Source organism: Poecile atricapillus, chromosome 26 (genome assembly GCF_030490865.1).
Source record: "Poecile atricapillus isolate bPoeAtr1 chromosome 26, bPoeAtr1.hap1, whole genome shotgun sequence".
Lineage (NCBI taxonomy): Eukaryota > Metazoa > Chordata > Aves > Passeriformes > Paridae > Poecile > Poecile atricapillus.
The window spans coordinates 4,381,853-4,404,354 of NC_081274.1; the positions used below are offsets into that span (position 1 = coordinate 4,381,853).

Sequence of the window (22,502 nt, forward strand, 5' to 3'; positions counted from 1 at the left end):
AGCCCCTCCTGTTCCTCTCAGGATCCCACAGCCCCCTCCCAATTTCCCCCCACTGCTCCAGGACCCCCAAACCCTCTCCCAGTCCCTTCCCAGCCCCACCAGGACTCATCAGGAACCCTCTCAGTCTCTTCCCAGCACAACCAACCTCATCCAACCCTGCTTTCCAATGCCCAATCTCCTTCCAGCTCCTCCAGGCTCACTCAAATCCCTCCCAGTGACACCCAGCACCCCCAAACTCCCTCCCAGTGTCCACCAGGACCCCCAGAACCCCATCCCACCCTCCCCAACATCCTTCAAACCCCTTCCCAGCCATCCTAAGCACCTCAATTCCTTCCCCAGTTTAAACCAGTCTATCTCAAACTCCCTCCCAGTTCCTCCCAGCACACCCCAATCCCCCTCTGGGCCCCCCCAGTGCCTCCCCCGCTGCCCCCGGCGCTGTGGGGGCCGGGCCGTGCCCCAGTGCCGGCTCAGGGGGTGCTCCAGGCTGACGTGCTCCACCTGGCAGCTGGAGCTGAGCCCGCATTGCCGGGGGCGGTTTCCAGCAGCACCAGGAGCTGCTGGCTCCAGTCCCCGCTGGGGAGCACGGCAGTGGCCAGCACGTGGCCCGAGAGCTGCTGCTGGCCCTGGGAGCAGCTCAGCTGGATGTGGGCAGGGGAGAAATCCATCAGGGAGCAGAGCAGGCGGCCGGGGCCGGGCTGGGAGCTCGAGGGCACCAGCGAGATGGACACCCTGGGGGCACTGGGAGGGAGTGGGGACAGACTGGGATCAGCTGGAGGGAAACTGGGAGAGAGTGGAGATGAGTTGTGTAGCATTGGGAGGGACTGGGAATGGACTGTCAGGGACTGGGGTTGCGCTGAGAGACATGAGAGTGGATACTGGGACACTGGATGAGGGGGTAGAGGTCTGGCAGTGAAGTGAGAATGAACTAGGAATAGACTGGGAATGGGCTAAAAAAAAGTGGGAGGAACTGTGGTGGCACTGGGCGGGACTGGTGGCACTGGGAGGGACTGTGGTGGCACTGGGAGGGACTGTGATGGCACTGGGCGGGACTGTGGTGGCACTGGGAGGGACTGTGGTGGCACTGGGAGGGACTGTGGTGGCACTGGGAGGGACTGTGGTGGCACTGGTTGGGACTGGGAATGAAGTGCGCGGCACTGGGAGGCCGAGTCCAGCGCGGGGCTCTCGGCTCTGTGGATCTGCCCGGCAACTGATGAGTCATCAGAGTGACGCGCTCTGATTGGCTGAGGGGCGGCAGATCCGCGGACGAGTGAGATGGAGTAGAGGGGCATTAGGAGTGATTGGGATAGGCTGGGGTGGACTGGGAGAGCTAGAGGAGCCACTGGGAGGACCCGGAGATGGGCACATGGAAGGCTGAGGGCTCTGGGATGATTCCCAGGGAGGTTTGGAGGGACCTCTCCCTGCCCTTGTCCCGACCCACAAGGACTTGGATTTGTTTCAGTTCAGTGGAATTCATGGTGATTTGGGGAGAGCTGGAGCAAAGCAGCTGGAAAGCACAGTGGGCTTGACAAGGACTGAACCAGGGCAGGAGTTGAGGCTGTCTCGAGTGGGCTCTCACAATGTGAATCTTCATGGGTACTTTCTAAGGGAATTTTGTTGAAGTTTGACATTCTTTATTAAAAAGCAGAGTCACAAGTGAAGCTCTGCTTTCAGCTTGAAATGAGGGGATGGAACGTGGGCACTGGGACTTCTGTACCCCCAAGTTGTTCCTTGATACTGGACACTTTAGCTTTGGCAATCTGAAGCCCTTCAGCAGCAATGGCTCTGCCACCCCCTGGTTTCTGGCTCAGACCCAGCTCGGAGCTTGGACAAGGTCTGGGCTTTGTCCTCTTGAGCTTCGGGAGCCTCCCGGGAAGCACCAGCCCTCCCCAGCCCACCCTTGGTAGGACTTTTTCTTTTCTCTCTGCTGATGATTTTATCCCCAAAACTGCCGTGGGAACGTTGTATCCAAGCACATCCTCCAGCGCTGCACTTTCCTCCTGTGAATTCCCTGTGCAGGGAATGTGTCTGTGCTTTTCCCTGCTCTGTTCACTGACAAACCTGAGCCCGTGGGACTGTCAGAGTTCCTTCATGCAATGAAATCAGGTTGTGTTTCTCATGGCATGTTCTGGAGGAGCTTTTCTTGGTGTGTCTTGTGCTGCTGGAAATGACACAAGAGCCAGGAGGGAACAGAAGCTGCTGCTGCCCGTTGGCTCAGGGCCAGGGAACCAAGTTGTGCTCCCGTGCAGTTGGGCCCTGCTGGAAGCAGAGCCGCCTTTCCCTTGAGCAGCTCAAGCTTGTGACAGCTCCAAACAGGAAACCTCAGCAGAAAACTCTTCCTCCAAACTCAGCTGCTTTCCCTCCTGCAGCTGTTTGGGAAAGAGCCTCAAAGCACAGACTCTGCTGGGAGCCATTGGTGCATTTCCTCCCTCCCGGCAGCAGCAGCAGCTCCTGAGCCCTTCACGGGCTCCTGTCCCTTCACAAACCCTTCAGCTCCCTTTGAACTCTCAGCAGCCACTAACATATGCATTTCTTTCATATTTAATCTGCATTTAAACTTCTCCTTTTCTCTCCTCTCTATCTGTTTTAATCTCCTCTTTATCTCCTTTAATCCCATCAGCAACAGTAGGATGGGGATGGAGTCTTGGGGTGGGTGTGGGATGAACTGAGGATCCAGCAGAGAAGGGCAAGGCAGAGGGGAGAGGACTCAGCCAACCCTTCTCCTGCTCTCTCCTCCCCCAGGGTGCAGCTAAAGCAAGTCAGACTGGAAAGGATCCCACAAATGCTGTGTTCTCCTCCCTCTGAGCTTGGCTGGGGATCCTCAGCTTCAGCCTGGTGCAGTGGCTGAGATTCGCTAATTTGACTCTTTTGGCTAATGCACTAAATAATGTGGTGGGTTTAGCGCTGGCTGAAATCTCCAGGGCACTTACTCATTTCTCACTGTGAGATGTGGATTAGGAGAAGGGCAAAACAGGCTTAAAACTTAGAAGGAATAAAGAAACTTTATTAACTGGAGTACAAGAATAAGAAACCAGAATAAAACTTTCAGAACACCTTTCCTCCCCCTGAATAACTTTTTGTTTTATCTGACATTGTTGAGATAAAACTTGTGATTTTAAAACAGTATTAATTATGCAATAGTTTTTATTAGATTTTGTTATGTCATGGAGACTTTTTTACAAGGAACTGGTTTTTTGTGTTTTTTTATTTTTACAAAGAGCAGCCGCCGGGGAAGAAATTTTGCTATTGTGACATTTTTCTCATTTTTACAGCCCTTTCAGAGGTGTGTCTATGGGTTATGAATTCATGGGGTGTTATTTTAAGGATGAGTTGTTTGAAGGCAAATGTTTTCTTCATCTGTTTTTGTGATCATCTCTGGGAACAGAAGTTTTCTTCTTCTCTCCCTGGGGGCAAAGGTTTTTTATTGTTTTTATTTATTTTTCTGTTCAAACTTTTTATGGGATTACAGTTATTTTAACATTTGGTTGGTTTCATTAATGGATGTTTTTGTTTAGATTTACAGTTTGAATATTTTTTTATACTTTTTTCATGAATTAAAGGAGATATTTTCATACATCATTGTTTATTTCTATGGCTTTACTAAAAGAATATTTTCGTTTTAATTTACATTTTTTCATTTTTTTTCTATCAGAGGTTTGATTTTTTTTTTACTGATTTTGATGTTTTTATGTTGTTTTTTTTGCATGTTGTTACTATGTCGTTTCTGTCCCTGTAGAGATGAACAAGGTTTGTAGGTCTCATCTGTGTATTGAAAGGGTTAATATCTTGCCCAGGCCTGTGGCTGGTTACTCGCTCTGTGCTGGGGCAGCTGCCGGAGCTGTTCCTGCTGGATGATTTTCCCGTGGCTGCACTGGGATCTCAGCAGCCAGGCCAGCACTCAGAGGCCGCTTCCGCTCCCCCTGCCCGGCAGCTTCTGCAGAAACTCAGTGGCAGCAGAATTTCAGCCGAGCCGGGGGCTGGCCCGGCCCGGCAGCGCCGCTGGAAGGGGCTGGGCGGGTTCCCCGGGAAGGGCTCGGCCCCCCGGGAACGGGACCCAGAGGGATTCCCGGGAGGGGCCAGCGCTGCAGCAGAGCCCGGCCCGGCCCCGCCAGGGCCCAACAGGGGCCGGATCCCCGTTACCTGCTCAGGGACAGAAGAAAAACAGAAAGAGGTTCCCAGGCTTGGGTTTTTGAAATGTGGTACTCACAGAAGCAGATCTAATTTTGAATAGTAAAAAATGTTATCAGTTCTCAGAATGAGCCAAATATTCTCACCCTGCAGAATCTCAATAAGAAGAACCTAAAGCACAGTGGATATCCTGCTGAAGTTTGGTGGTTTTTTTCATTCCTACATAGTCTACATAATGTTTGAAATAAGTAGTGTTATAAATGACTTTCAAATTTCCAAACAATCAATCTAATTAATTGATAAAATACTTTAATAAACTGGAAACAAAATAATGAAAGAATACAATTTAGTAAAAGAATACAATTTAGTAAGAAAGATACAATTTAGTGAATATATTCAGGTATATCTATTTTTATATATATGTGCTGTTGAAGAATGGCTCGCTTCTCGAGGCCATAGCTCCTTGGAAGGCCTGCACAACCCTGACTTTGAGCTAGCATGTCCTTGGAAAAATATTGTATCAAAGAAATGAAGAAGACTAAGTGGTAATAAGACAATGAAGAATAAGAATTTAGGATGAGAAATCTGCTAAATGTATCTTAATAAGCTTTACTAAAAGGTATCTTATAGAGCTCGGGTGTTATGAGCTGGACCAATAGAAATGTAGAAATTAACGTGTGAAAAACAGCAATTATTCAATCATAGTAGAATAGAGATGGCATGTTAGCTTTTCAAAATACTGTAAAAATGTAGCTAAGATTGTAATAAATTTGGAACAAGCTGCTAACTCACACTGGGTCGTCTCTTGATTCCCGAACCCGTCTCCTACATTTTGTCACCCAAAACAGGGACCCAGGGATTACAAATAAAGCCAGCACGCTGCCTGAGGACCTTGTCAAGAGGCTCAGTATTGCAGAAATGCAGTAAAATAAGCCAGTGGATTCTGGAATAAGGAGAGAAGGCGATTCGGCACAAAGCACCTGGAGAGGTTGAGAGGATCTGACGGCCGTCCTCCGAAGTGCCGGTAGCAGCGCTATCTCGGGAAATGGAGAGAGAAGCGGCATTATCGCTGCTGGCAGAATTTCTCGCTAAGTGAGAGGCCAGTGTAAGCACAAAAAAACTCCAAGAGCTATGTAAATGGGCAAAAGAGAAGGGATTTATGCAAGATTCCATGGAAATCTTTAACCGAACAGAGTGGCAAAAAATTGGAGATGCCTTATGGGATGCCACTATTGATGGCAGTAAATCTGCTAGAGACCTTGCTACCACTTGGAGAGAAATTATTCATGCCCTAGATCAATACCAAGCTGAAAAACATATGGCATTAGCTGCACAAAAAATGTTAGGAGGGGAAGATATAGAAGTGTCAGCAAAATCAAGTTCTTTTTTATTCACTGACCCTAGTCCTGCAAAAGGTATTAAAGTGCCTGTCAAAACAAGTGCAAAAGAAATTGCCAATCAAGAGACAGGACTGACCTCAGTAAATCCGAATGCATCCCCCTTATCTCCTGTGAACAAACAACACAACACAGAAACAGGAGGCAAAGACTGTACAATTTCCCAATTCCGTACAACTAGTGCAAAAAACTCTGGGGATGAAAGCTCAGCTGATGAAGCTGACGGAACACCCTCTGATATTACAGTTCCAAAACATAAGAGGCCATCAAGAAAAAGTAATCAAGAAAATGAGCAATCTAAATCCTCATGGAAGGCAGCCAGTAGGTGACATGATAATTACCACTTCAGGGGGAATGCAGATACGACCAGTTGAATCTCACAGTCGCTGGTCTGCAGTAATCAGGGACGCTATTTTAGAAGGACAATGGGAAGTTGCAGCTGCCTGTTCTCCACATGCCTATCCAGTACAGCAAGGAACTCTTGCTAATGGCCAGCCTGGAGCACAATATACACCTTTTGAATGGAAATTAATGCAGCAATTACAAAATACAGTTACTCAATATGGACTACATTCAGAGCCCTCTAAGCAAATGATTAATTATATTTTTGCATCTAATGTTTTGTCACCTGACGATTGTATGGCCATAGCAAAACTATTACTCACTCCCTCACAGTATGTATTGTGGGAGTGAGAATGGGAATCTGGCTGTAAGAGAATTATAAATACACCACAACAGCCAATTGATCCTCTTCATGGTGCCACTATCGATATGTTAATGGGCAAAGGTATCTATGCATCAGCGGCACAGCAATTACAATTTCCAGCAGATTTGCATAATGCATCTGCTGAGGAAGCAAAGCAAGCCCTGTGGAGGATTCCAGCTGATAAAAGAGCACCAAGCTACACCACTATCAAACAGGGAATGAATGAGTCTTTTGACTCTTTTATTAACAGACTTGTCATTTCACTCGATCAGGCAACAGACCTAACTCCTGAAGTACGAGAACAATTAACAAGGACTTTTGCATTTGAGAATGCAAATCCAAAAGCTAAAATGATACTAGCTACTCTCCCAGGCACAGCTGACTTGGGAACAATGTTAGAACACATGGCCAATGCAGTGTATCAACAGCAAGCTGCTTTTATGTCAGAGGCTGTAGCTAGTGCTGTGAAAACACAAAATGAAACAATGTTAAATGTAATAACCAGCCCAAACCAAGCTTTTGCTGTGGCTTTAAAACCTCTTGTAAAAGGAGGACGCTCCTGACCGACAAATGTTTGCTTTCGGTGTGGAAAAACTGGGCATTTACAAAAGCAATGTGTAGGCAATGTAAGGTGTAATAATTGCCAATCTAATACTCATGCTGCCATGAGTATTAGATTGATGCCTACCATGACTGCGAAAGGCAGTCGCGTGCGGATAACAGCAACTGCCCCCGAGACCCAGAGTTATGCCCTGCAACCACAGGAAGCCTGGGAATCGACTTGGAAACAGCAGTAGGAGTTACCCTTATAGACAATCAGCCGCAAAAGATACCTACAACTTTCAAAGGTCCAATTCATTCCTCTAAACACGATGTAGGAGCATTATTGCTAGGACGTTCATCGGCAGGCTTAAAAGGTATCTTGGTGATACCAGGACTCATTGATGCAGATTACACGGGAGTTATTCAAATTGTTGCATATACACTGCATCCGCCTTTGTTTACACCTCAAGGCAGTAAAATTGCACAAATAATTCCCTTTCAAAATCTTGTATCTGCAATGATGAAAGGATCCAAACCTATGTGACCCATGAGAGGAGATGCTTGCTTTGGTTCAACAGGACCAGTTACATACCTAACACTACGAATGCATGATCGTCCTGTTCAAAACACAACCATCATAAATGGAAAAGAACAGATAAATATACAAGCACTGTTAGATACAGGTGCAGATATTACCATCATTTCTAGTAAAATTTGGCCACCCTGTTGGCCATTGCAAACAACCACAAGTGCTGTGGATGGAGTTGGAGGAGTGTCTGCAGCTGCTTCAGTCACACCTAATCCTCTAACATTTGTGCTTGAAGAAAGGCCTGTGCAGTTGCAACAGTAATACCTTTGCCAGAAGGAACATTTGCCCTCATTGGTCGAGAATGTTTAACTCAATGGGGAGTGGTACTAACTACCCCAGATTCGGTTTTCTCACCGCGGTCCCTGCAGTGCAGCCAGCCCCATGACAACTGACCTGGAAAAGTAATGATCCTGTGTGGGTGGAGCAGTGGCCGCTAAGTGAGGAACGGCTGCAAAAAGCACATGAATTGGTTAATGCAAAACATATTAAACCATCAGTAAGTCCATGGAGTACACCTATTTTTGTTATACCCAAGAAATCAGGAAAATTGAGACTTTTGCATGATTTACGAAAAGTTAATGAACAAATGCAGCCCATGGGAGCTTTACAACCAGGATTACCTTCACCTGCAATGTTACCACAAAAGTGGCCACTGTTAATTGTTGATTTAAAAGACTGTTTTTTCACTATTCCACTACATCCAGATGATACAAAACAGTTTGCATTCACATTACCTGCAATTAATAAAGAGAAACCTAGTGAGAGATATGAATGGATTGTACTGCCTCAAGGAATGCACAGCAGTCCCACCATGTGTCAGCTGTTTGTGTCCACAGCTTTGCAGCCAATACATGAACAATGGCCACAAGCTATCATCTATCATGATATGGATGATATTCTCATTGCACAGGAACACCCTTTTACAGATGAACAATTAAAGGTGCTCACACAAGTATTGTCTAATGCTGGATTACAAATTGTTCCTGAGAAAACCTAAAAAACTGCCCCATGGAAATACTTAGGCTGGCAAATTAGTGACAGCATAATACATCTACTGAAAGCAACACTGAATTACAAAATACAAAATCTTACAGATGTACAAACTTTAATGGGTGATTTACAATGGGTCCACACTGTTGTTGGAATTACTAATGAAGATCTTGCCCCCTTGTGACCTTTATTAAAAGGAACTAACCCTGCTGCTCCAATTGTTCTCACAGAAACACAGCAACAATGTATTTAATGTCTTGCTTCTTTATTTGTTACCAGATGGCCATCACAGCGTGTAATAAATTTACCTCTTCGTTTGCTTGTTATTTCACAGCCTTCTTCAGTGTGTGCCATCATTGCTCAATGGCAAAAGAAAAACAGGGGAGAGTATCTGGTTTACATAATTGAGTGGGTCTTTGTATCAATGCAACCTAAGCGTAGCTTACAGACCCGGATGGAACAAGTGGGAGAGACAATTAAAAAAGGTTGTGATCATACAATTGCTTTTTCAGGAAATGGACCAGTGAGTATTCATATCCCAATGACTGCTGCTGATCTTGAACGGACAATGCGTCACTCTTATCCTCTTCAGCTTGCATTATTGGCATACAATGGGCAAGTAACTAATGAAATTCCAAAAAGTAAAGTTATTCAAATATTGAAAGATCATAATTGGATTCAATTGCCTAAACATTCATTAATTCCTTTAAAAGAGGGACATACAGTTTTTACAGATGCTGGTAAAACAACCAGACGAGCAGCAATTGTCTGGCAGCAACAGGGATCTTGGACTTACCATATTTTGCACACTGAGCAGGGAGACTCATTACAGATGCTTGAACTAGCAGCAGTTTGTTGGGCTATGTGTCGGTGGTAAAATGTCCCCTTCATGTGGTTACAGATTCATTGTATGTTGCAGGTATTTTGGAAAGGATTGAGGATGCTTTTATTAAGGAAACTCAAAATAAACAGTTAATGCAGTTGTTTCAACAAATACAACAAGCTACATGATTAAGATCAGCACCATATTGTCTAATACATATTAGAAGTCATAAATTTCAAGAAGGCCTTGGTCTTGGCAATCATATTGCAGATCAATTAGTTAGTTGGGTGCAGAGGAGAGTTCCTCCCAATCAGCTTGAGTTTGCTCATATGGCTCATGAAGTTTCATCAAAATGCAAAGGGCCTACAAAGACAGTTCTCATTATCAATTTCAGAAGCACAAGGAATTGTACAAGCATGTCCACAATGTAGTCATCATGGTCCTGGGTTAGGGATAGGAGTCAACCCTAGAGGGTTAAAAGCCCTAGAGATATGGCAGATGGATGTTACCCATGTTTCTGAATTTGGCAGATTAAAAGATGTACATGTTACTGTAGATACCTATTCAAAATTTGTATGGGCTGCAGCCCAGACAGGAGAAAAGAGTTTGCATGTAAAGAAACATTTAACCCAATGTTTTGCTATTATGGGGGTCCCAGAGTGAATTAAGACTGATAATGGCCCTGCATATGCCAGTGACAATATTAGAAAATTCATGCAGCAATGGGGAGTTGAGCATATTGAAGGGATTCCAAACTCTCCTACAGGACAAGCAATAGTGGAACGAACTAACAGAACCTTAAAGAAATATCTTAACAAATTCAAAGATATCTCTGACCCAAAAGAAAAATTAGATTAAGTTCTTTTTGTAATTAGGGTTAATTAGGTAATTAGGTAATTAACCATTTGTGTGTTTTTGCAGATTGTCAAGACCCTCCAGCTGTCATACACAATGAATGTGTAAAATCAAGTGTTGTAACTAATGAAGTATTTGTTCCTTACAGAGAGCCTAAAACAGGACATTGGATAGGACCAGCTAAAGTCCTATTTAATGGCCGAGGCTACGTGTGTGTTGATACCCCTACAGGACTGTTATGGGTGCCGAGTAAATGGACACGAGCCACGATCAACCACATCAACAGTGGGATATCACAGCCAGACTGCAAGGAAGTAGATGGTGGCGAGAAAGTAAACAGTGGCAACTTGCCCTTGAGCCATTAGTGAGAGAAGTCAATTATCTATTAGGTGTACAAGTTGATTATAGAACTCCCTATATAGAAAGCGTTTATTTTTCTGTTTATCTACAATGGGTTAAAGAAAAATTAGAAGGTATAAGGTGTTGGTATTGTAAAACCACAGAAAAATTGTGGATAAGAATTGTGTGTGAAGGTTGTAAAAGAGATTTGTGAGAATATCAGAGATCAAAACCTCACAGAGGTTGTCTTAGGTGTTATAGAGAAATTCACCATTTAACTCCGCTTGCTGCATTGACAAAATACTTAAATTGTTCTTTAACACAGGCAGAAGCCGTATCATTATGGGAAAATGTGGGTGCATTAGAAAGTGCCAATCTAATATTTAGAATTCAGAAAATAGCAACATTTACAAAACTTGCTCAGAAAACAAATATAATTGCAGCACAGTGCAAAAACTGTACTATTTCATGTAGACAGTGGGAAAGAGTTCAAAATGGCAACTGGCATTTTCATTCTCATAATTTTACCTTTAATAACAGGCATGTTAACTAGAGAGACCATAGATCCATGGGAAAATGTATGGGTTTCACTTGCTCGTAGTTTAAATACTACGACCTTCTGTGCTAGTCTGTCGACACCTCAGTCTCCTTTCATTATTTGTCTGATTGGTGTTCCAGTCAATGAATCAAGGTGGACTTTGTTAGACAAGGCAATGAAAGAGACTCAGGACATTTTTAAGACAAAGCATCTAAGGAATGGATATAAGAATTTTTCACAATGTATGGAGAATTATGATGTTTGGAATGATCATCTTCCAGAAGGCCCTGAGCCACAAGAAATTGATCTAGCAGATTCATTAGATGCTGCTTATTGCATTTATCTAAATGCTAGCAACAAATTGTGTGCAAAAGGTACTGATCAAAGATGTGAACAATCCAATATCATCACATTGACAAGTCCAACTGGCAATTTTTTGCAGTGGTGTGCTAAAATGGTGAGGAATGCATCAAACCCTGTATTTGGGACTCAATCCCCTCATAGACTACCAACAGGTTATTTTCTAATTTGTGGTAACAGAGCATGGGCAGGTATCCCATCACAACCTGTTGGAGGTCTTTGCACAATTGGACAACTCAGCGTGGCGCTTCCACACCATCATCCTAATAGCACACATCGTGTCAGATGGAATAGAGATCTTTGTCAAATTTTGAGTTCTGACTGTGATGATAATTTGGATTTATGGAACAGATGGCAAGTGTTTTTTGCTTCTACCTTCTACTTTTTTGCCAGGTGCTGCTGCTGCTAGAGCTCATCACAATTTAAAGAAACTTAGTTGTTGGGTTGTAAAACGGGCAAACGGTACTAGCAGAGTACTTTCTGAATTAGCAATTGATATGTCACAAGTTCAGCATGCAGTACTGCAAAATCGAGCAGGCATTGATTTTTTGTTGTTAGCACATGGTCATGGATGTGAAGACTTTGATGGTATGTGTTGTATGGACTTACAAGATCATTCAGAATCCATCCACAAGGAAATTCAAGAACTCATGCAACATACACAGAAGATCAAAGAAGATGTGGGATTCTTTGGGATTGATGAACTGGCTGATTGGCTTGGACTGACAGGATGGGTTAAGAGTTTATGTAAAACAGGATTATTAATTATCTGTGTTATGATCATTGGATTGTTATGTGTTAGTTGTGCAATATCCTTTGCAATTTTGTTGGATATTGCAATATCCTTTGCAATATCCAACAAAATCAAGTGTTTGTTTGTTAAGGTAACCAAAGTCATGGTTGTGCAGACGGAAAACGGGGGAATTGTTGAAGAATGGCTCGCTTCTCGAGGCCATAGCTCCTTGGAAGGCCTGCACAACCTTGACTTTGAGCTAGCATAAGTCCTTGGCAAAATACTGTATCAAAGAAATGAAGAAGACTAAGTGTTAATAAGACAATGAAGAATAAGAATTTAGGATGAGAAATCTGCTAAATGTATCTTAATAAGTTTTACTAAAAGGTATCTTATAGAGCTTGGGTGTTATGAGCTGGTCCAATAGAAATGTAGAAATTAATGCGTGAAAAATAGCAATTATCCAATCATAGTAGAATACAGATTGCATGTTAGCTTTTCAAAATACTATAAAAATGTAGCTAAGATTGTAATAAATTTGGAACAAGCAACTAACTCACATTGGGTCGTCTCTTGATTCCCGAACCTGTCTCTTACAATGTGCATACAATTGGGCAGTGGTTACAGATGGTTAAGGCATAAGCAAAACCGACTGGGGTACAGGGGGTGCTTCTCACCTCACCTCACGTACAAAATAAAGCACTTCAAGCTAAACTTATATACTGTATGCTTATAAATATTCATTCATGTTTCCCATAAGTTTCCTCCTATTTCTGATTTTGCTGACTTTACGTCACCTTTCTTCACAGCACATGCTTCACTTGTTGTTAGGGGGTCTTCAGTTTTCTTTTGGGGGTCTTTTGGCGAAGGCTTCTCCTCTTCCTCATTGTCCTTTGGATAACCTTACAGGTTTGCATGTGTGTACTAAGCGTTGTGTTATGTTGGTCTACTAATTACTCTTATATTTTCTAATCTTTAGGCCCAATGCCTAGATTCATCCTAATTTTGTCCATCTCAAGGCCATTTTGGTCTTGAGACACCATTTATCTTCTAAACTACATCCTGTGCCTTAATTTTGACATGCAACATCTGCAAAGGGGTACATCTGCTTTGTAACACTGATTCTTGATAGCTTCTAATAACAACTTTAGTAACAGCTGAAATTTAGTTAGCACAAACCAATTCCATTTATTACACTGGGAATGGGGAACCTCTGTGCTTCCATTTCCAGGTAAACCCCCCTTCCTGGGCACAGAGACCCCCTTGAATGTTCATTTCGGGGCACTGGGACCCCCTGGTACCCCCTTCCCCAGCCCCAAAAACCCTTGCACCCCCTTATCTGGAACCTGGAACCCCCTGAACCCCCATTCTCGGGAATGGAAACCTCCCAGAACCCCCATTTCTGGGCACCGGGACCCCACTGAACCTCCATTTTCAGGCACCGGGACCCCTTGAACCCCAGAACAGAGGAAGGGACCCCCTGAACTCCCATTCCGCTGCAGCAGGACCCCCGTGCACCCCTGTATCCAGGACTGGAACCCTCCCAAACCCTCCATCCTCACACCCTGGGACCCCCCTGCAGCCGAGCCAGGGACCTGCCAATATGAGAATGGATCCCCCAAAACCACAGCTCTTCCTTTTAAACAGAAAAGGGGAGATGTTGTGGTGTGATTTTGTTTAATTTAAAGTTTGAAGCTGTTTGTATAAGTGGTTTGTTCTGTTACCCCCCTGCTTTGTTGGTTTAACCCAAAGTTATCTCCTCCCCTGCCCTGCCCATCATTGTATCCCAACCCCTTTTTCCAGCACCTTCCCTATCAATCTTGTCCACCCTGCCCCTTGTTCCCGAATGTTCCCTGTCAATCCTGCCTTATGCCAACCCCCTGCTTGGACGTCCCCTTTGGAAATCCCCTAATCCACAGCACCCCATTGGTCCATGTGTCCTATTCCCCTCCCCAGGATATCCCTCACTGGTTGAAGTTTTGTATCCACCCCTGGGCCCTCCCCATATATAAATTGCTGTACGCTTGTATTCTGTGTCTTTTGTCCCTGGACCCTTGGGCGGTTAAAACTTTCCCTCAAACCCAATATAAAAGACCTTCCCCCCATTCTTGCCTCCACACTGTGTCTGACAGCTGTTAAGTGCTGTAGAGCATTGCTCTAAGCCATACCTCGAGTCATCCTGCTCCCGAGGTGTGTCCCACTTCCAGCGTGGAGCGGATGAAGTTAACCAGGTCGGGCACTGTGTCACACCCAGCTGATCCCAGTGTGTCCCCACTCTCTCCCAGTGCCCTCCAGTATGTCCATCTCGCTGGTGCCCTTGAGCTGGAGCCAGCAGCTCCTGGTGCTGCTGGAAACCGCCCCCGGCAATGCGGGCTCAGCTCCAGCTGCCAGGTGGAGCACGTCAGCCTGGAGCACCCCCTGAGCCGGCACTGGGGCACGGCCCGGCCCCCACAGCGCCGGGGGCAGCGGGGGAGGCACTGGGGGGGCCCAGAGGGGGATTGGGGTGTGCTGGGAGGAACTGGGAGGGAGTTACAGATAGACTGGTTTAAACTGGGGAAGGGATTGAGGTGCTTAGGATGGCTGGGAAGGGGTTTGAAGGATGTTGGGGAGGGTGGGATGGGCTTCCAGGGGTGCTGGTGGACCCTGGGAGGGAGTTTGGGGGTGCTGGGTGTCACTGGGAGGGATTTGAGTGAGCCTGGAGGAGCTGGAAGGAGATTGGGGATTGGAAAGCAGGGGTTGGGATGAGGTTGGTTGTGCTGGGAAGAGACTGGGAGGGTTCTTGATGAATCCTGGTGAGGCTGGGAAGGGACTGGGAGAGGGTTTGGGGGTCCTGGGGCAGTGGGGGGAAATTGGGAGGGGGCTGTGGGATCCTGAGAGGAACAGGAGGGGCTCTGGTGGGTCCTGCGGAGGCTGGGAAGAGACTGGCAGTGATTTAACAAAATAGCAATATTGATCCGGTATCAACATCAATCTGTTAATGGACAAAAAACCCCTCCAACAGTTTAAAGTTACAAAGTGGATGTTTAATCACAGCACTGAGTGAGTGCAGGAGTCATCCCCTTAATATGCACTGCAAGTTCACAGAAGATTCCAGTGTCTACTTATTTAAAAAAGTCTTGAATTTCCAAAATACTAATACATATTAATATTAATAGATATGCATAATGCTAAACACTTCCCATTCCCCACTTCGGATTAAAATGCACAGTAATGAGTTTAAAATGTCACTATGCCTGCATGGTGGGCTCCCTAATTTGAGGAGGGGTCGTTTTGGTGAGGAGGGGTCATCAAGAGATGAAGGAAAACCGCTCCTCCTCACTCTCACCTTTCTACCTTTACAATGGTTGACGTTACAAATAACATTTGGTACAATTCAAATTTCCTTCCTTGTGACTTTTAAATGGGTTTCCAGATGTAAGGTCTGTGATCTTCCTGAACCCATTTATCAGTTTCTCTTTTCTCATTATAAGCACATCTAAACAAACATACAATGAAAAGGAATTTTTTACCTAAGTCTGAGATTCATTATCTCAAATCTTGCTTCTCACTTAATCATTAACTCGAACTAATTCCAGCAAGGCCTATCTCTAGCTAACGTCTCCAGTTTTTCTAAAATACCTCATTTTTTAAAATTAGTGACTGCGAAGGAGGTTTCAGAGGGTCCTGGGTGGGCTGGGAGGGACTGGGAGGGTGCTTGGAGGGGCTTGGGGTGTCTGTGAGAAGTTTTGGGGGTCCTGACCTCTGCAGACCCTCCTGGGATGCCATCAAACGCTGCCCACAGCAAGAGGCCGACGGGGATTGGAGTTTCCATATTGGGCTTCATCTTCCTGGCACTGGGGTGACGCGGAGCCGGATTTTTCCCCAGCCAGCCCCCGGCACCCAGCCAAGAGTGGGCTGCTCCTGGAAAGCAGGGCAGCTTAGGGCTTATGCTCTATGGCAGTGGCTGTCCAGCATCGAGGGCAGGAGCAAGGACGAGGGAGAGGTCTTCCATGTGGTTTCCAAGAGGAATTTATTCTCTTGAAGGTTCCAGGGAAGAAAGACAAAAGATAACAGGGGTATAGCAACTTATGTGTGGGGGAGGAGCAAGGGGAGTGTACAAATAAAAAACCAATAGGGAAGACTTAGGGGAGGAGCACAAGGGGATGTTACATAATACATAAACCAATGGAGAACACAAGGAGAGGAGAGTGGGGCACATGGGCTAATGGGGCTCTGAGGAATAGGGGAATTCCAAAGGGGGCGGTCCAGGCAGGTGTTGACACAGGGGAGGATTGACAACTTCATGGGAGGGGGAACAGGGAACATTCAGTAAGAAGGGGCAGGTATCAGGGTGGCTTGGCAGCTGGGGTAGGAGGACATGATTGGGACCAAAGTATTAACATGTTTGGGGGGGGGGTACAACTTAACAATAAAGAATGTAATTGAATCAAATATAATAAACAACAATGCACTGCAACACTGGGGCTCAGCTTCTGCCTGTGCAGGAAGGTGACTTGGGGGGCCTGGGGCTCGTGTCCTCCCCCCCCATAGAGCGTGTGTGCTCCCCTCGGGCCCCCCATGTCCAGTGTCACCCCCTTTTCTCTGCCCACACAGCTCCTGAGGCAAAAGGTTCTCAAGGACTGAAAGTCAACAATTCCCATTGTCATTCTGTATCCTGTTGGATTTTCATTCCCCTGATTTCATCCAGGTGCCCACAGGGAGCCAGGAAGATGTGGAGCCTCCCAGCCAGGTGTCTTCCCAACACGGATCACCAGGACCACGGATCACCAGGGCTCTGCCCAACGGGGGTCACTGGGGATCATCCAACGCTGATCCTCCCATGGGGGATGGAGCTGGAGAAGCGCACGAAGCTCTTCCCGCACTCGGGGCACTCGCAGGGCTTCCCTTACTGGTGCCTCCGTTGGTGTTTGGTCAAGTCAGAGCTCTGTGAGAAGCTCTTCCCACACTGGGGACACTCGTAGGGCCTCTCCCCACTGTGGATGCGCCGGTGGACGGTGAGGTGGGAGTTGCGGTTGAAGCCCTTCCCGCAGTCGGGGCAGCGGAAGGGCCTCTCCTCTGTGTGAATCCGCTCATGTTTGAGGACATCGGAGCTGGTCTGAAACCTCTTCCCACACTGGGGACACTCGTAGGGCCTCTCCCCAGTGTGGATGAGCTGGTGTGCTCTCAGGGTGGAGCTCCGCCCAAAGCTCTTCCCACATTCCAAGCAGGTGTAGGGCCGTTCCCCTGTGTGGATCACCTGGTGTCTCATCAGTTCAGAGATATCTCTGAAGCTCTTCCCACATTTCCCACACTCATAGGGCTTTTCCCCAGTGTGGATCCTCTGGTGTTTGCACAGACTGGAGCTGTGGCTGAAGCTCTTCCCACATTCCCCACACTCGTAGGGCTTTTCCCCAGTGTGGGTCACCTGGTGCCGGTGCAGCTCAGAGCTGTACCTGAAACCCTTCCTACATTCCAAGCACTTGTGGGGCTTCTTCCCCAGCTCTGAGCTCCGGTTGGATCTCTGGCCGTGTTCCTGGCACTGGGGGGATCTTTCCTCCTCGCAGCTCCCTGGACTGGGTTTGCAGCCCCTCCTTGTGCAGCATCTCTGGGGCTTTTCCTCTTCGTCTTCCATCTGGACACAGTTTGGGAATGAAAATTCCTGGTTAGGTGGAAAAGGAGAGGAGAGCGCCTTGGACTGGGGGTTCCTCCTTGCCCAAGTTCATCTCAGATATTCATTGGGCATCTTGTGTCTGTAACAAAGCAAAGGACCAAGATTCAGCCCAGACATCAAAACAATGATGAAAAACTACCCAAGCACCAAATTCAGACAAAACCCCCTCCAGAATAGAAAGATTCAGCCCCTGCAAAAAAACAAAGCACCAATATTTAGCTCAATGAAGTTCAGAAACACCAAGATTCAGCCCCATCAAAATCGTGGATCTCCTCCCCAGTCACCTCCAGGGCAACACTCCTGGGACTGCACATACAGGGAGGGTGGAACCTTGTCCTGCTTCCTCTTCCTGCTCCTCCTCCTCCTCCTGTAGCCCTACTCTTCCTCACACTCCTCTTCCTCCTACTATTTCTCCTTCTCCTGCACAGTCCCACCTTGTCCTCCCACGTGCATCCTTTGACAATTTTGGTCTTCAGCCCTTCTTCTCCTTCCCTTCTCCTCCTGCCCCCAGGGCCCAGCACCCACTGCCGCCTCCCTCTTCCCCCCCAGTCCCACAGCATCCCACCGCAGGGGCACGGATGGAGCTGGGCCAGCTCGGCCTGGGGCAGCGCTGGGCTCTTGGCCGCTTCCGCCCGCACTCGCTCCCCACTGCAGCCGCTCCCGCCACCACAGCGCGGGGGGGCCCGGCCTTGGCGCTCCCCCCTCCCACCTCCCCAAATTCCCCTCAAGGGGGGCGCCAAGGCCCGGGGGGGAGGGGCGCAGCTGGGCTCCAGCTGGGGAACGCTGGCAGCTGCGGCTCTGCCTGGACACTGATGAGTCATCAGCGCCGCGCGCTCTGATTGGCTCAGCCCTGCCTGAGCCCTGCGCCTGCACCAAGGGGGGACACCCTGCTCCAGGGGGGATGGCCCCAAAACGGGGGAACCCCAGCAAAGGAACAACAACAAAGGCTCTTTACAAATTGATCTGCTGAACCTCATTGGACTTGGGGCCAGGGACATGGACATAAGGAAGTGACAGGAGGAGCCATCAGCTGCACAAAATGTTATTAATTGATGACACAGACTGCTGCTCAGCCAAGGTCCTGCTAAATTCATCAACTTCCAGAAGAACAACAATGACTTAACACAGCCATCAATATCGTTAGCTATACAAAAGTGGGGTGCATATTAAGGGGGTATGTAGGAGGTGCATTGGGCAGTCTGTACCTCTCCAGTACTTCAGCCAATGGGGAGAGGGAGAGGGAGATGTGACCAAGAAAATTAGGATGAAAAGGAGGCTGTGTCTGTCAACAACTGGAGAGACCCCATAGGAAATTTCCCATGGCCTCCCCCTTTTTTATGAATGAAATTACTTTTACAGGACTCCTCTGTCTTCCTTGTGGACAGAAAACTCTGGAGATGTCAATTTTTCCACACACCTCGGGGCTCCTCTGCAATTCCTTCCACTGTCCGGGCCGGCGGGCACTGAGTGCAGCTGAAGGTGCCTCACCCAGTTTGGGGGATCGGCTCCCTCGGCTGGCGGCGGCACCGGGGATTGATTGGGTACCCGAGAGTGAGCAGGAGACAGACGAGGGACGGATCAGGGGGGCTCTCAAGAGTCGGCAGGGAGAGAGCACTGAAAATCTCAGCAGTGACTACAGTGGGATCTTCGGGGAGTGAACATGGCAGGGCATCCAGGGAGGGGACAAAAGGGAAAGCCACAATGGGGTCCCAGCAAAAGGGATGAGGATCCCAAAATATCTCTGAAGGGTCCCTTGGGAGCATGTGGAGGTCGTCTGCACATTCTCCCAGAGGGAATTAAGGACATGGACACCCAGGCGGGCAAATAAGAGAAATTGAGAAAGGATTTAGACAACAGGGGATGGATGGTGTTGGTGTGCTGGGAAGGGATTGGCGGAAGGGGAGTGTGCAGGAATGTGCTTAAGGCAAGAAAGAGCAGAAGGAATCTATGGGGTAAGAAAAAGGATGATGGAAAGGAAAAGGAAGAGAAAAATACTGAGGATTGGGATATGTTTCAGAAGGGTCTTATCCTCAGAATTTGCCAGCTGACTCAGATCCTTTGTATCCCAGTTTTCCAGGACAGGAAAAGAAGGAGGTCAGGATTTCAGGGGGTTTCTCTGAGCTGGGAGCGGCAGGAGCGGGCGCAGAGCTGCGGCACCGGGAGCACGGGCTGGGGGCCTGTGGGGAGCTGTGGGGCCGGGCCGGGGCTGTGGGGCAGCCGGGGCTCAGCGCCGGGCGCTGCCTGACCCCAGCACCCCCCGGGCAGGGCCGGCAGTGGCCCCCGGCCCCCAGGAGGCTGCGGGACGCCCCGGCCGCTGCCCGGCCCCGTGGAGCTGCCGGCCCTGCCCGCCGGGGGGGCCGCCTTTGGACACTGCGGCAGGACAGGGACCGGCTCTGGGATACGGGCTGGGGAGGGGAGCCTCAGCACAGCCAGCACCAGGAAGGAACAGCTCAGAAATGGGGATTAGACCTGCAAGGATCCAGATGATCTTTTAAGCATTTTGTGCTGGGTCCCTGCAGAAAGGAAGGATTTTGCAGAAAGCTCAGCAGCTGCCACAGGATGAGCACCCACAGGCACTGAGGGGGGCTGCAGCAGGGCCACAAGAAGCCCCTGCAGCACTTGCTCACAAAGGCTCAGCAGCTGAATGCAGCAAGGGATGAGCAAAAGGCCAAGCTGAAGGCAAAGGCCATGGCAGAGTTCCTACAGCCCCTGAGGGATCAAGCCCAGGGCCCAAGGGGGCCCCAGCACCCAGGGGACACCCTCGGCCACAAGCACCTGGCACAGGCATTGCCCTCCTGGCCAGGGGACAGCCCACCCAAACAGCCCCTGGCAAGGAATCAGCCTTCCAGCTGCAGGGCACAAGGACACTGCAAGCACAGACAGGAGCACCCTCAGCACCAGCAAGTCCAGCCCTTGATGGACACGGATTCTTAGCGCTCTCACAGCTCCCATTCCACCAGGGACCCACCACACTGCAGCCCTTGGGAACATCCAGGGTGGCTCTGGATCCAGAGGAGACCTTTCCTGATGGGCACAGGGGCCTCTCCATCCACTCGGAATCTTACACCTAAAGGTGTTAGGGAATATTTTAATTATTAAGGCACTAAGTGCGAAAGATGAGTGGGTGTGTTTTATTCAGACACTATTAGCAGATGTTGGGGATGGGTTTGAAATGCAGGAATTTTTATTTGCCCACAATTCTGATTGTAATTTACTGGGAAGGGATTTGATGGCTAAATTGGGAATGCAGATTAATGTTGCAAAAGATGATACAGAGGCTGGTTCTGTTGTACCTCTGGGTCAAATGTCTGGCAGAGCCACGGCTGAAGTGAGCCCAGAAGTGTGGGCAGCCTCAGGGAAATTGGCAAAATTAGATATGGAGCCTCTCCAAATTTCCCTCAAGCAACCAGGACAAGAGGTGTCGAAAAGCAATCCCCTGTTCCAAGGCAGGGAAGGAAGGGCTCACAGCCTGTCTGGGAGTCCTGCTCAAGGCACAGCTTGGGGAGCCAGGGATGGCTCCCTAGAATGCTCCTATCCTGCCAAACAAGAAATCCAATGGAATCCACAGAATGCTGCAGGACCCAAGAAGAAGAAATGAGATGATGAAACCGAGGCACCCCACACTCTCAGATCCTTACACCATCCTCAACCAGGTGCCCTCCTCACACTGCTGCCATTCACAACTTGATGCAAAAGATGCTTTCTGGGGATCTGCCCACTCCCAGAGGATGCAAACAGAATTCTGCCTTGGGCTGGCAACAAGAGATAGAAGGGAAAATGCTCAAGACATGGACGGTCCTTCTGCAGGGATGCACGGAAGCACCGGCCTGATTGGGGAAAGCCTTGCAGGAAATATCAAAGGAATTGATCTCACCCCCAGGGACTGGCTTAATGCAGGATGTGGATGACTTGATCCAGTCAGGAGGACAAGGAGAAGAGGTAGAGGAAGCCTCTGTGAAATGGCTTCATTGTCAGGCAAAAAAACAGCTCAGAGTATCTGAAAAAAAAGAAAGAGCAAATGGTAGAGAAAATGGTTAAATATTTGAGACCTATTTTGACTGAAAATTTGTCTTGTATTGACCCTGAGAGGGTTCAGGGAATCTCAGAAATAATGTTACCCAGGACTAAAATGCAGCTGGAACAATTCTTAGGATAATTAAGGAAATGCAGGAGCTGGACTGAGGATTCTCTCTTCTAGCCTGAACATTGTATGACTTTTCTAGCCCCAGATAGCCTCAATGTTATGGAGTGGACACAAGAAAGAAAACAAAACTTAACAAAATGAAAAAAATAAAATGATTGATGCCCCAGCCATGGCTCTTCCAGACTCAGAAATCTGAATTGCAAGGGAATATTAAACAGGCCACCCCTGAGCCTGCACTGAAGGCAACGCAGCAGCAGCCAGGGCTCCCCAGCGGGGGAAGCCCCTGGGCCTGCCCACAGATCCTCTGCTCAAATCCTCGGCCTGGCCACCCTCCTTTGCCATCTCCAGCCACTGCGGGACAATCCTTGCTCTCACTCTTGCAGCTTCAGCCCTTTCTGTGCCTGCCCTCGCCACAGCTGCTGGGGAAGGCACCAGGACAATTCCACTCTGCCTCTCAATTCCACTCACACTCTGCCCTGCCTGGGATTAGCTGCTGCCAAAATAGACCAACTTGAAAATGGCATTAAATCTTATTTCTCTAAAGGGACATGGTTTGCCTTTGCCTTGGGGAAAGGAAATTTAAAGGTGTCTTTTAAGGGATGTTCCAGCACTCAGCAGAGATGAAATTAACATCTCAACAGACTGGGAATAGCCCAAAAGATTCCCACCAAGATAACGACCATCAACAAAACATCCACACCCAGCAGCAA

The 22,502-nt window shown here is 47.8% G+C and overlaps 1 protein-coding gene and 1 pseudogene across 1 annotated transcript in view; both read right to left on the reverse strand.

The window, feature by feature from the left end:
* LOC131588454 (zinc finger protein 664-like) overlaps window positions 1-22,502 on the reverse strand; it is a 167,813-nt gene that overhangs the window by 22,812 nt on the left and 122,499 nt on the right. The window lies entirely within an intron of this gene.
* The window catches only part of LOC131588642 (zinc finger protein 850-like), a 141,671-nt pseudogene that overhangs the window by 20,626 nt on the left and 98,543 nt on the right, over window positions 1-22,502 (reverse strand).